Source organism: Somniosus microcephalus, chromosome 30 (genome assembly GCF_052327205.1).
Source record: "Somniosus microcephalus isolate GS21.2 chromosome 30, FLI_Smic_1.0, whole genome shotgun sequence".
Lineage (NCBI taxonomy): Eukaryota > Metazoa > Chordata > Chondrichthyes > Squaliformes > Somniosidae > Somniosus > Somniosus microcephalus.
This window is the reverse complement of record NC_141016.1, coordinates 20,924,507-20,937,109: the sequence shown is the minus strand read 5'-3', so window position 1 is coordinate 20,937,109 and position 12,603 is coordinate 20,924,507. Positions and strand designations below refer to the sequence as shown.

Below are 12,603 nucleotides of genomic sequence, written 5' to 3'. Positions count from 1 at the left end.
AGAGAGGCAAATGGCCTACTCTTGCTCCTATTTCTTATGTTCTTATGTAAGAGGAGTTTGCCATCACTGTTTAGTGTGAGGTCCAGTTCAGTTTAACAAACCTGCACTGAGACCGTCTGTAAAAGTCATAAACCCAACACAGCTGCACCTCCGACACATTTAGTGCTCAGGTGAGAGGTGCTTTGCTACTCTGCTTCAAAGTGACTGCTGCAGTGGGGTCAGTATTGTACTTGGGGACAAGTCAGTCTACAATGCTGTATTGGAATCAACCTACGACAACATTGGTTTTGTATCTAAAATAATCCCTTGGACAAGGACGATCCAAAGGGATTCCCTAGACAATGAAGATCCAAACTACAGCAAGTAGACAATCACCTTAGCAGATCAAATGGGTTGTAGAGCAAAAAAATCGTTTACACTATTCAGTGATTCATGATGGAGATAATGGTGTGAGTTCTGAAAGCTCCTAATCCATTGTTCCTGCCTTGTAAGTCAGCGCAGAATACATATCTAATGTAGGCATTGTGTTGGGTGGAAGACTTGCTTCACTAAACAGGGTCCTGAGGTCCGTGACCATAATATAGAACAAACTTCTCCACTCCCGTGTCCAGGAATCCCTTCCATCCATTGAGTAACCTTGGTGATTTTGTTCCTTCTCCTGTAGATGGTACACACTGCAGCCACTATACGCCAGTGTCGGAGGGAGTGGATATCAAGTTTAGTTGAGTGACAAGCCATCCCGTGCTAAATATTGATATTTCTCTCCTCAGCTGTATTGTCGCAAGAGTGGAAAGGCGACACTCCAGGAAGGTTTGTGTGTAAAGATTCCATGTCATTACAGTTATCCATCGCACTTGGCAAATGATTTGCGAGTTGGAGTCTGGTTCAATAACGAGGAACACAAACCATGGGCTCCCCTAGCCTTTCACTCCAAGGATCACAATCACGAGTTGCCACAGTTACGCCATCGGACCCGGCTGTCTGGAGACCTGAAAGATGGTCACTGCTCCCTGATTATAAATGACATCACACAGGAAGATGCAGGGCCTTATTTTTTCAGAATAGAATTTAACAACAGTGATAAGTTTGACTGTTTCCCTGCAACACAGCTTCATGTTTCTGATAAGTTCTGTGTTATGATGACTTAACGATTCACGTTCAACAGTCAATAAAAAGTAACATAAACTGTGGCGGTTACATAGTAACAATAAACACAGCTTATTATAATGCAGTGTCTGCTCATCAATAGCCTGGTGATACCTTCCAGTTCAGTCCTAAAGCAACCTCTAATACTCACTTTATTATCAATGATTAAATGTCTTGAATGTGTCCCATCAATGTTATCAGGTTATCGACTCCGATTAATCATGTTGAAAAGACTTACATATAGACAAAAGAAAGAACTTGCATTTCTATAGCGCCTTTCACGACCTCAGGACATCTCAAAGTGCGTCACAGCCAATAAAGTATATTTGAAGTGTAGTCACTATTGTAATGTAGGAATCGTGGCAGCTAATTTGCGAAGAGCAAGCTCCCACAAACAGCAATGTGATAATGACCATCATTTTAGGTGTTGGTTGCGGAAAAAATGCAAATTGTTTCCGCCCTGCCATGGACAGTTTAATTAAAATTTGGCAGAGATCTCTGAGAGCGTGAGGAGCCAGTGCTCCCCGATAGTGACCTGCTCTACAAACTCCCACCCATTATTGTCAATTCAAGGGTCTCAAAGAGAAAGTACATTAAGTGCTGTGACAAACATCCCGCCAAGCCTGAAAATAGGAAAGTACTTTCTCTTACATAGTTGCACAGAGTTACATTGAGTCTACAGCACAGAAGCAAGACATTCAGAAAAACAGGTCCATCCTCCACACGAGCCTCCTCGCACTCTTCTTCATGTAATCCTACCTGCTTTCCCCCTCAGGTACCTATCTAGCTACCCCTTAAATGCATCTATGCTATTGGCCACAACACTACTTGTGGTCGTGAGTTCCACATTCACACCACTTTCCAGGTAATGAAATTTCTCCTGAATTCCCTATTGGATTTATTAGTGACTATCGTGTATTGATGGCCCCTAGTTTTGGACTCACCCACAAGTGGAAATATCTTCTCTACATCTACCTTATCAAATCCCTTCATAATTTTGAAGACCTCTATCAGGTTACTCCTCCGCCTTCTCTTTTCTAGAGAAAAGAGCCCCAGCCTGTTCAGCCTTTCCTTATCATTGTAACCTCTCAGTTCTGGTATCATCCTTGTAAAAGTACTTTCTCTTGTGGTTTCTATTTGAACTGATGCTTCACATTATATTTATCTAAAAGGATCCTTTTTCTGTGCATTAGATTTCACAGACAAACCCATGATATTCCCTACTGAAATAATTGCAGGAAAGCGTCTGGACATAAGCTGCACCTTCAACACCACGTGCAATGGAACAGCACTGTCTTAACCTGGGTCAATCATGCTGACATCGCAGGTCAGTATCAAACAGTGTAACTCAGCATGGCGTCACTCTGACATATCACAGAAATCACAGAAACCCCACAGTGCAGATAGAGGCCATTTCGGCCCATCGAGCCTGCACCGACACATATCCCACCCGATCCCCGTAACCCCTACACCAACACATGCCCCACCCTATCCCCACATATTTAATCCCCCTAACACTAAGGGTCAATTTATCATAGCCAATCAACCTAATACTACTACTGTTCTGACCCTGACCCCATCACTAAAGCACCACGGGCAAGCTCACCAGCAGAGTCAGTTACCCATCTGTTTCATCAGAACGGACCCTAGCACTGACTGTGCAATGTAAGTATGGACATCCTTTATTCTACATTACCCGTAATAGTCTACATTGCACACAGTAACATCCCACATATAGCAATGTGCTGATGACCAGATCATCAGTATTTTACTGATAATAATTGGCCAGGACATCAGGAAGAACTCTTCTTTGAATAGTGTCATGGGATCTTTTACACCCACCTAAGAGGCAGATGGGTCCTTGGTTCAGCATCTCTTGTGAAAGACAGCACCTCCGACAGTGCAGCACTCCCTCAGTAAGTTAAGTTAACTGAGCTTTGTTTTTAGAGGCACCATGGAATATCAATGACTTCTCTTGATATGATTAAACTTTCATCGATCGATATAAAAGAAGGGAATTCTGCAGTGATATTCTGCTCTGTAGAGAGCTTCCCAGCTTGGAGCAGTGGAGAGGGCCATAACCATCACTGTGGACCGTGCGTATATAGATACTTTCACCTCTCTCCAAATACAAACAAATTAATATCCACAGGAGACTGTGGATTTTACAAATACTATGCAAAGTCAAAGATCCCAGGACACTATTCAAAGAAGAGTTCTTCCTGATGTCCAATTTTTATCAGTAAAATACAGATGATTTGGTTGTCAGCACATTGCTATATGTGGGATGTTACTGTGTGCAATGTAGACTATTGCAGGTAATGTAGAATAAAGGATGTCCATACATACATTGCATAGTTAGTAGTAAGGTCCATTGTGATGAAACAGATGGATAATTGACTCTTTAGGTGAGAGTTTGTCCGTGGTGTTTGAGTCTCAGTCGCACATGCATTAACACATAGATACACTCACCGCCTCTCCGCCTCTCCACCTCTTTTTCCTCCTTTAAGACGCTCCTTAAAACCTCCCTCTTTGACCAAGCTTTTGGCCACCTGTCCTAAATTTCATATGGTAGATAGAGAGAAACTCCTTCCTCTGGTGGGGGGAGTCCAGAACAAGAGGGCATCACCTTAAAATTAGAGCTCGGCTATTCAGGGGTGATGTCAGGAAGCACTTGTTCACACAAAGGGTTGTGGAAATCCGGAACTCTCTCTCCCCCGAAAAGATGTTGAGGCTGGGGGGTTAAGTAAAAATGAAAATAGGTTGCACAAACTAGGGTTATATTGGAGTACTGTATTAAGTTCTGGGCAACACACCTTAGGTAGGATATATTGGCCTTGGACGGAGCGCAGCGTAGATTTACCAGAATGATACTGGGACTCCAAGGGTTAAATTATGTGGAGAAATTACTCAAACTAGGATTATATTCCCTGGAATTTAGAAGGTTAAGGGATAATTTGATTGAAGTTTTCTAGATTTTGAGGGGAACTGATAGGGTAGATGGAGAGAAACTATTTCCGCTGGCTGGTGAATCTAGGACTAGGGGGACATAGCCAATGTTCCCCTGAATTTATTTTTGTACTGAGCGGTCCATGAACTCCTTCAAGCATGGCCTTTTCATCCATGAGCAAATTTTAAAACAACAACAAGAACAACTTTTACAAAAACGACAGCAACAGCAATCACTTAAAAACATTTATACAGTAATGCCCGTTTGCCACCCCACCATCTCAAATCATGAGACAATCAGACATGGTTCCAAACAAATTTAACATAACTTCACTGCTTTTGAATTCTATTCTTCTAGAAATGAACCCTAGTGTTTTACTTGCACTTTTGTGGCTTTTTTAACCTGCATTGCTGCTTTTAATGAATGTGAATCTATACCCCTAGATCCCTTTGCACCTCTACCCCATTTAGACTCCTTTTTCCCTCTGGACTGAGCATTCAATACAAACCAACATCTATATCACGCCTTTCACAGCCTCAGGATGTCCCGAAGCACTTTACAGCCAATAAAGTACAGTCACTGTTGTAATGTAGGAAACACGGCAGCCAATTTACACACAGCAAGCTCCCACAAACAGCAATGTGAGAACCACCAGATCATCTGTTTTTCTGATATTGGTTGAGGGATAAATATTGGCCCAGGACACCGAGAAGAATTTTCTGCTCTTCTTCGTGTAGTGAGATCTTTTACATCCACCTCAGAGGGCAGACAGGGTCTCGATTTAACGTCTCAACCAAAAGACGGCACCTCTGACAGTCCAGCACTCCCTCAGTACTGCACTGGGAGCGTAGGCTTGGATTATGGGACTCAAGCCTCTGGAGCATGGACTTGAACCCACTAACTCTTGACTCAGATGCGAGAAAGAGAGATCAGACTGATAAACCCACAGTGTCACTTCCTGCTTTGACTCATAGTGACACATCAACCCTTTCTTATTAAATACGCAGAGTAGTGTAGGAAGAGGCCATTCGGACCAAGGAGTGCATGTTGGCAAATACTCCCCAGGCTAGCAGTCGGACAGACCCTGGGTAAGTAACGCGACGATTGTAATTCACTTCCATGACCAATGCTGTCCTTTGTTGGTGTTGTGACTTGATAAAGACAGATTCCAATGTTTGATGCCTTCTCAAGATTTCTACATATTATTGAGAGGTGGGCTTAGGGCTCAAGTCTGTTGTACAGGACATATTTCTAGTTCAAGGGACAAGGGAAGTCCAGAGACTTGAGCCCGTAATGCAGGCTGAAGCACCCAGTGCAGTACTGAGTGAGCTCTGCACTGTCGGAGGGGCAGTACTGAGGGAGCTCTGCACTGTCGGAGGGGCAGTACTGAGGGAGCTCTGCACTGTCGGAGGGTCAGTACTGAGGGAGCACTGCATTGTTGGAGGGGCAGTACTGAGGGGGTGCTGCACTGTCGGTGTAGCAGTACTGATGGAGTGCTGCACAGTTGGGGGGGCAGTACTGAATGATTGCTTCACTGTTGGAGGGGCAGTACTGAGGGAGCGCTGCACTGTCGGAGGGGCAGTTCTGAGGGAGCTCTGCACTGTCGGAGGGTCAGTACTGAGGGAGCACTGCATTGTTGGAGGGGCAGTACTGAGGAGGTGCTGCACTGTCGGTGTAGCAGTACTGATGGTGTGCTGCACAGTTGGGGGGGCAGTACTGAATGATTGCTTCACTGTCGGAGGGGCAGTACTGAGGGAGCGCTGCACTGTCGGAGGTGCAGTCTTTTGGATGAGACATTAAACTGAGGCTCTATCTGCCCTCTCAGATAGATGTAAAAGATCCCTTAGCACTATTGCAAAGAAGAGCAGTGGAGTTTTTCCTGGTCTCCTGGCCAATAGTTATCACTTAACCAACATAAAGAACAGATTGTCTGACAATTTATCCTACTGCTGTTTGTGGGACCTTGCAGTGTGAAAATTGGCTGCCGCGTTTCCTACATTACGACAATGACTACACTTCAAAAAGTACTTCATTTTCTTCATGTAAAGCGCTTTGGGAAATCCTGAGGTTGTGAAAGGAGCTATAGAAATGCAAGTATTTCTTTGTTTTTCTTTCTTAAATCCTTGTAACTCACTGACGAGCACCTATCATCCCACAGGTAATCAAATTATTCCGTGAAGACAATGGCCCAGAAATTCAGGTCTCCACGGGTGAGTACGCACGGGGTACTCACCTGTAAGCCCAATGGAAGTGCCGTTTTCCTGCATGCACTGCACATGCGCGGGAAACCGGCACTTCCGTTCCCCTGAAAGATGGGGTTAAGAGGTGGAACATGTGCGCGAGAGAGGCAGCGCGTGCGCATCGAACTTACGTTTTTTTTGCAGGTTTTCCTGGGAAGGTAAGTCTCCAGAAGTTAGACATATAAAAAGCAGGCGCAAGGCTTGCTCTTTACAAGGTAAGTGGTGAATTAATTAAATTAAAACATTTTTACCACAGAGTTATTATTTTTAAATAATTTAAAGAAAGGTAAGTTTATTTTTAGCCCCGTTAGAAAATAAAATTATTTTTTTCAAAAATTTAAATTATTGTTTAAAATAGTTATTTCATGTAATTTATAGATTGTTTTAAAAATGTGTTTTTAAGAAAAATGTATTTGAAGATTTAGTGATGTTTTGGGGCTTATAGTATTTATAGGTTTGACAGGTCTTCCTGTCAAACTTATGAATGAAGCATTCCCTGCTACCACTGGCTCTCCATGGCCCACGTGATCCCAGGGGACGCATCGAACTAACTGCGCCCCTGGGATACACAAGCACTGTACGCCGGCAGTTGGAGGAGACCCAGGATCGCAAATCCACGGGGGCCCACAGCTGAACGGCCGGCACGCAAGGTAAGCGAAGGTCAGAGGCTTACAGCTGCGGGAAGCCCTGACCCGAATTTCTGGGCCATTGTCTAAGAGCAGTTTTGATCTCTTGAGAGCTGTTGGGCAAGAGATGAGGTCTCATTAACTCCTTTCTCTTTCAGACCTAGAGAGCGAGAAGTTGCTGGAATATCTGGGAGCGAACAATGGTCAGGAAATCTTACTTGCTCCTATCCCTTCTCCAAGGTAATATAATTGTCAGCTCGGGCATATGAATTGATAATAGTCTTTGCAAAAGATCATTCTTATTGAGCTATGATTGGGGACCAAATTCAGCAGTGACCAAGTGGACTAACTCACACCAAGTCCCATTCACCCATCATCCCAGTGCTTGCTGACGTACATTGGCTCCCAGCCTGGTAACACCTCAAGTTTTAAATCCTCACCCTGGTGTTCACATCCCTCCATGGCCTTGCCCCCCCGCTCCCTCGCCACTTCCTATCTCTGTACCTCCTCCAGCCCTTCAACCCTCTGAGATCTCTGCATTCCACCAATTCTGTCCTCTTTTTCCACCCTGATTTTCATCACTCCACCAATGTCAGCCGTGCCTTCAGCTATCTAGACCCTAACTCTGGAATTCCCTCCCTAAACCTTGGGGATGGACAAGAGGCCAGAATTGGAGGAGCGCAGAGATCCTAATTTTAGTTAGAAGTCGTGATGACGACAACATATTAGCACTTCAAATAGACAGGAACTTCAGCCCACACACTTACTGCCCATTCTCACCATGATAGCAACCATGATAAAGGGAGCAAAATATGTTAAAGATTAACAGCAGACAAGCCAGGAAGTATATAAAGTGTCACATATACTGAGTTGCTCTGTTTGCATTTGATCTGCTCTGCAGATAAATTTCATAGAATCATAAAATTACACAGCACAGAAGGAGGCCATTTGGCCCATCGTTCCTGTGCTGGCTCTTTGCTAGAGCTATCTAATTAGACCCACTCTCCTGCTCTTTCCCCATAGCCCTGCAATTTCTTATCCCTTCAAGAATTTATTGGAAATTCCCCTTTTGAAATTTACTGTTGAATCTGCTTCCACTGCTCTTTCAGGTAATGAATTTCAGATCACAGCAAACGGTGTAAAATAAAATTTAGGTTGACTGCTCAGTGATGATTATGCTCCAAGGCAAGGGGAGATGAGGAGTATTTTTCCATGCAGCGAGTTGTTAATGTCTGGAATACACTTCCTGAGGGTGATGGAAGCTCATTCAGTAGTAACTTTCAAAAGGGAATTGGATATGTAAATGAAATGGAAAAGTTTGCAGGGCTATGGTGAAAGAAAAGGGGTTTGGGATTAATTGGATAGATCATTCAAAGAGCCGGCACAGGCATGATGGGCCAAATGGCCTCCTCCTGTGCTGTGTTATTCTATGATCTATGAAATATGTTCCTTATCAGCAACTCGTTCACGGCCCCGATTTTCGGCTTGTGTGGGAAATGGTCGGATTTCCCCGAATGTGGGGTTTCTGACACACATAAAAAAGTGTCAGCCAGCCCCACGCAATTTTCCCTCAATTGGCCAATTAATTCCCAGCATGTGGGAAGCCTTGCTAATTGTCTAAATCGAGTCAGAAATCCCCACAGTATGATGTCATCATTCGTGGTGCTTTCAAGGTCCATGGCAAGCACTGCATCCTCTGAAGGCTTCCAAATGAACCATACAGGATGGCAGAGGAGCCTGCAGCAGCTGTGGCCAGTGCCAGACCCCGAGCTGCCTTCAAATTCGACGAGGCTTCACTGCAGGCATTATTGGATGGGGTTAGGGCCCACAAGGAGGTCCTCTTCCCTAGGTCAAGGAAGAAGAGGCCTCCCACTGAGACCAATGCTGCATGGATGCAGGTGTCAGCAGATGCCAACTCGCTGGGAGTCACCAGAGGAACCTTGGCATTACATCTGTAACTCCTTCCTTTACTCCCCCACAGTACCATCCAGAGCCCCCGTCCTCACTGTGGAGGAGGAAGAGGCTGTGCAGCCAGACTCCTCAGAGGAAGCTCCAACCTCTGAGGGTGCAGCATCAGCAGAAGTAAGCGCACCCAGCACCAGCGCAGACACTCACACCTCGGGGGGACCTTTGCGACATAGAGTAGTGTTGTCACCTGGTGTTTCACAGCTCACAAGTGAGCCTCAGCAGATTCTGGAGACAGGGACAGTCCTCGTCGGAGGGCGCAGGGCTCTGCCAGCTCAGCTCAGCTGCGCTGCATCTCGACCCTCTGCCTCTGGGTCCATCCGCAAGAGAAGAGGTGATGGATCTCCATGCACAGATGCAGGAGTCTCTGGCAGGTTTTGTCTCCAGGGTCGCTGCGAGTGTGGAGCGAATGGAGGAGTCCATAGCGACCATGAGCAGAGCCTTTGTGTAGTCATTGGTGCATGAACGCAGCACCATGGAAAGGTTGGCAACCTCCATGGAGGAGATAACTCGCCAGCATACGGGAAACATGGTGAGTGCTCATAAGAGAATGACATCTCTTGAGGAACGTTGGCCATCTGTTGAACAGAGAAACCAGATCTTCATGGAAGTCCTTCTGAGTAGGACTGCCAGTGCAGAAACGGGTCCCACTGGCCCCCTAAAGCGCAGCAAGGTGCTCTCAAGCCACTTCCAAGCACTGGCCCCTTCTGGCTTGTGCAGCTTCAGGTGAGTGAGCAGCAGCCTGGTGCTCCTGGTAATCATCCTGCTGTTCCTGGTTCTGCTGCTGCCACCTCTGCTGTTGGAGATCCTCTAATGCCAGGAAGGGAAGGTGCCAAAGGCCTCCCATGCTTCTAGCAGATGCCTCGGTTGAGGAGGTCCTGAGTTAGGGTGGTGAGAGGGGCTTCCCAGGAGCTCACACTGAAGAAGTGTGTGAGGCTCCAACTTTCTGCAGCTGCTCCTAAGGCTTCAAATAGTTCCCCCAAGCCTTGATCAACAAGGTCCTGCAGCCTGCAAATGCTGCCTCTTTAAATATCTTCAGCCCTCAGCGACCTGCTGCTGCAAGCAAGCAAGCCAGCTGTTTTCATGCCAGCTCTCACCGGCGGGGTTCCCCGCAGGCGGGTTTCAGGTGGGGAAAGCCCCAAAGTCGCAACGGCACAGGAAAATCGTCCTTAACAAGGTGATCATTGGTGATTAGTGCTCCGACGAGCAGTCCCGCCAGTGGCGGGCGGGACTGAAGCGGGGTGCGTGGAAACGGCGGTCCGAAAGTCGGACGGGACGGGGAATCAGGCGGGGGGGAGGGGTCCCGACCCGCTTTTTCCGTGATTTTCGGACCACGGCCGCATGAAAAGCCGCCCGACAGCTGCCCAAAAATCGGGGCCGAACCTGCTGAAATCATGAATATTGCAGAAAAACAGGGAGCAAGAGATGTTTGGCATTAGTGTTGTGTGAGTCCAAGTTCAGTTTTAATAAACACACAGTGAGACCGTCTGTAAAAGTCATGAAACCAACACAACTGCATCTCCGACACATACAGAGCTGAGGCTAGAGGTGCTTTGCTATTGTGCTTCAAAGTGTCTGCTGGAGTAGGGCCCATGCTGAGCTTGGGGACAAAGTCAGTCTACAATGCTGTATTGAAATTAACCTACAACATTATTGGTTTTGTAACTAAAATAATCCCTTAGAAAATGAGGATCCAAAGTGATTCCTTCGACAATGAAGATTCAGCATTATTCCTTCGACAATGAAGATCCAAAGTGATTCCTTAGAAAATGAAGATCCAAAATTCACCAAGTAGACTGAATCAGCTTAGCTAATCAGATGGGTTGAAGAGCAAACAGGAAGTTTAGGCGAAATAGTGATTCATGATGGAGGTAATGTCGTGACTTCCAATGGATCCAAATCCATTGTCCCTTGTAAATCAATGCAGAATATATCTCAATTGGTGGGTCTTTTAGGAATTCACAGAAATCATCACAGAAACCCCACAGTGCAGATAGAGGCCATTTCGGCCCATCGAGCCTGCACCGACACATATCCCACCCAATCCCTGTAACCCCTACATCAACACATATCCCACCCTATCCCCGTAACCCCACGTATTTAATCCCCCTAACACTAAGGGTCAATTTATCATAGCCAATCAACCTAACCCGCACATTTTTGGACTGTGGGAGGAAACCGGAGCACCCGGAGGAAACCCACGCAAACACGGGGAGAATGTGCAAACTCCACACAGACAGTCACCCGAGGCCGGATTCGAACCCGGGTCCCTGGCGCTGTGAGGCAACAGTGCTAACCACTATGCCACCGTGCTGTTTTAGGTGGAAGACTTGTTTCAGTAAAGAGGGTCCTGTGGTCCTTGAGCCAATATAGAATGAACATAGGAACAGAGTAACATAGGAACAGGAGTAGACCATTGTGCCCCTCGAGCCTGTTCTGCCATTCATGAGATCATGGCTGATCTGCAATTTAACTCCATATACCCGCCTTTGGCCCATACCCCTTAATACCTTTGGTTAACAAAAATCTATCAACCTCAGATATAAATTAACAATTATGGACGAGAGTTCCAAATTTTTACCACTCTTTTTGTGTGTAGAAATGTTTCCTAATTTCACTCCTGAAAGGTCTGGCTCTAATTTGGTCTTGGCCCTGGACTCCCCAACCAGCGGAAATATTTTCTCTCCAACTACCCTCTCTTTTCCCACTTAATATCTTGAAAACTTTGATCAGATCACCCCACAACATTCTACATTTTAGTGATGTAATACAGTTGGATATACTCGCCTATCCCTAGTTGCCCTAATTTGTGTAATCTCTCCTCGTGACTTAACCCTTGGAGTTACGTATCATTCTGGTAAATCTACACTGCACTCCCTCCAAAGCCAGTATATCGCTCCTAAGGTGTGGTGCCCAGAACGTCTCAAAATACTTCAGGTGTGGTCTAGCCAGGGTTTTGTATAGCTGCAGCATAACTTCTACCCCCTTGTATTCTAGTCCTCTGGATACAAAGGCCAGAGGACTCTAGATATAAAGGCCAGAATGAACTTGTCCACTCCCATGTCCAGGATTCCCTTCTATCCATTGTGTTGATGGTGTCATCTGCTGCATCAAGAATTGTCTTCACATACAGAAATATTGGGGAAAAATTCGCTAACATCACTTGGGCGCTAAATTTAGCGCCTGGCGAAAAATTGCGCCAGCGTTCGCTAACTTCAGCTTTAGCATCCCAAGAGGGAGGTGGAGCACTAATTCAAGTGCTCCACTTCCTTCTTCGAGCGCTACCCCCGAATATTGGGGCAGTGTGTTCTGCAGCACTATGCACTGGGCCACGTAGCGCTGCCGCATGACAGGGCTCTTCCCCTCATTAAAGGGGAGGGCCCAAGTCCACAACTCTGCGGGGCCCTACCTGGACCGCCGGGGAGTGGGGTGCCGTGCCAGTAGCCCGGCATCTCAAGAGGCGTGCCAGGTTGCCAGATCGCGGCACGGACCCCGCGTTCAAAGACGCAATAGGCCGCGACAAGTAAGTCGGCTGATTTTTTTTTTCCCCCTGCCTGCCACCTCCCCTTTACTTAGCGCCCCGCGAGCCTCCTGCCGCTCCATTCCCACTCCCTGAATCGGTCACTCTCATTGCCCGGCGCTGATTCAGGGGGCGCGGGTCAATTTTGCAGGCAGG

At 46.4% G+C, this 12,603-nt stretch overlaps 1 pseudogene; it reads left to right on the top strand.

Moving 5' to 3' along the window:
• Positions 1-341: 341 nt before the first annotated feature.
• LOC147097997 (sialic acid-binding Ig-like lectin 13) lies at positions 342-4,466 on the top strand (annotated as a pseudogene).
• Positions 4,467-12,603: the final 8,137 nt, after the last annotated feature.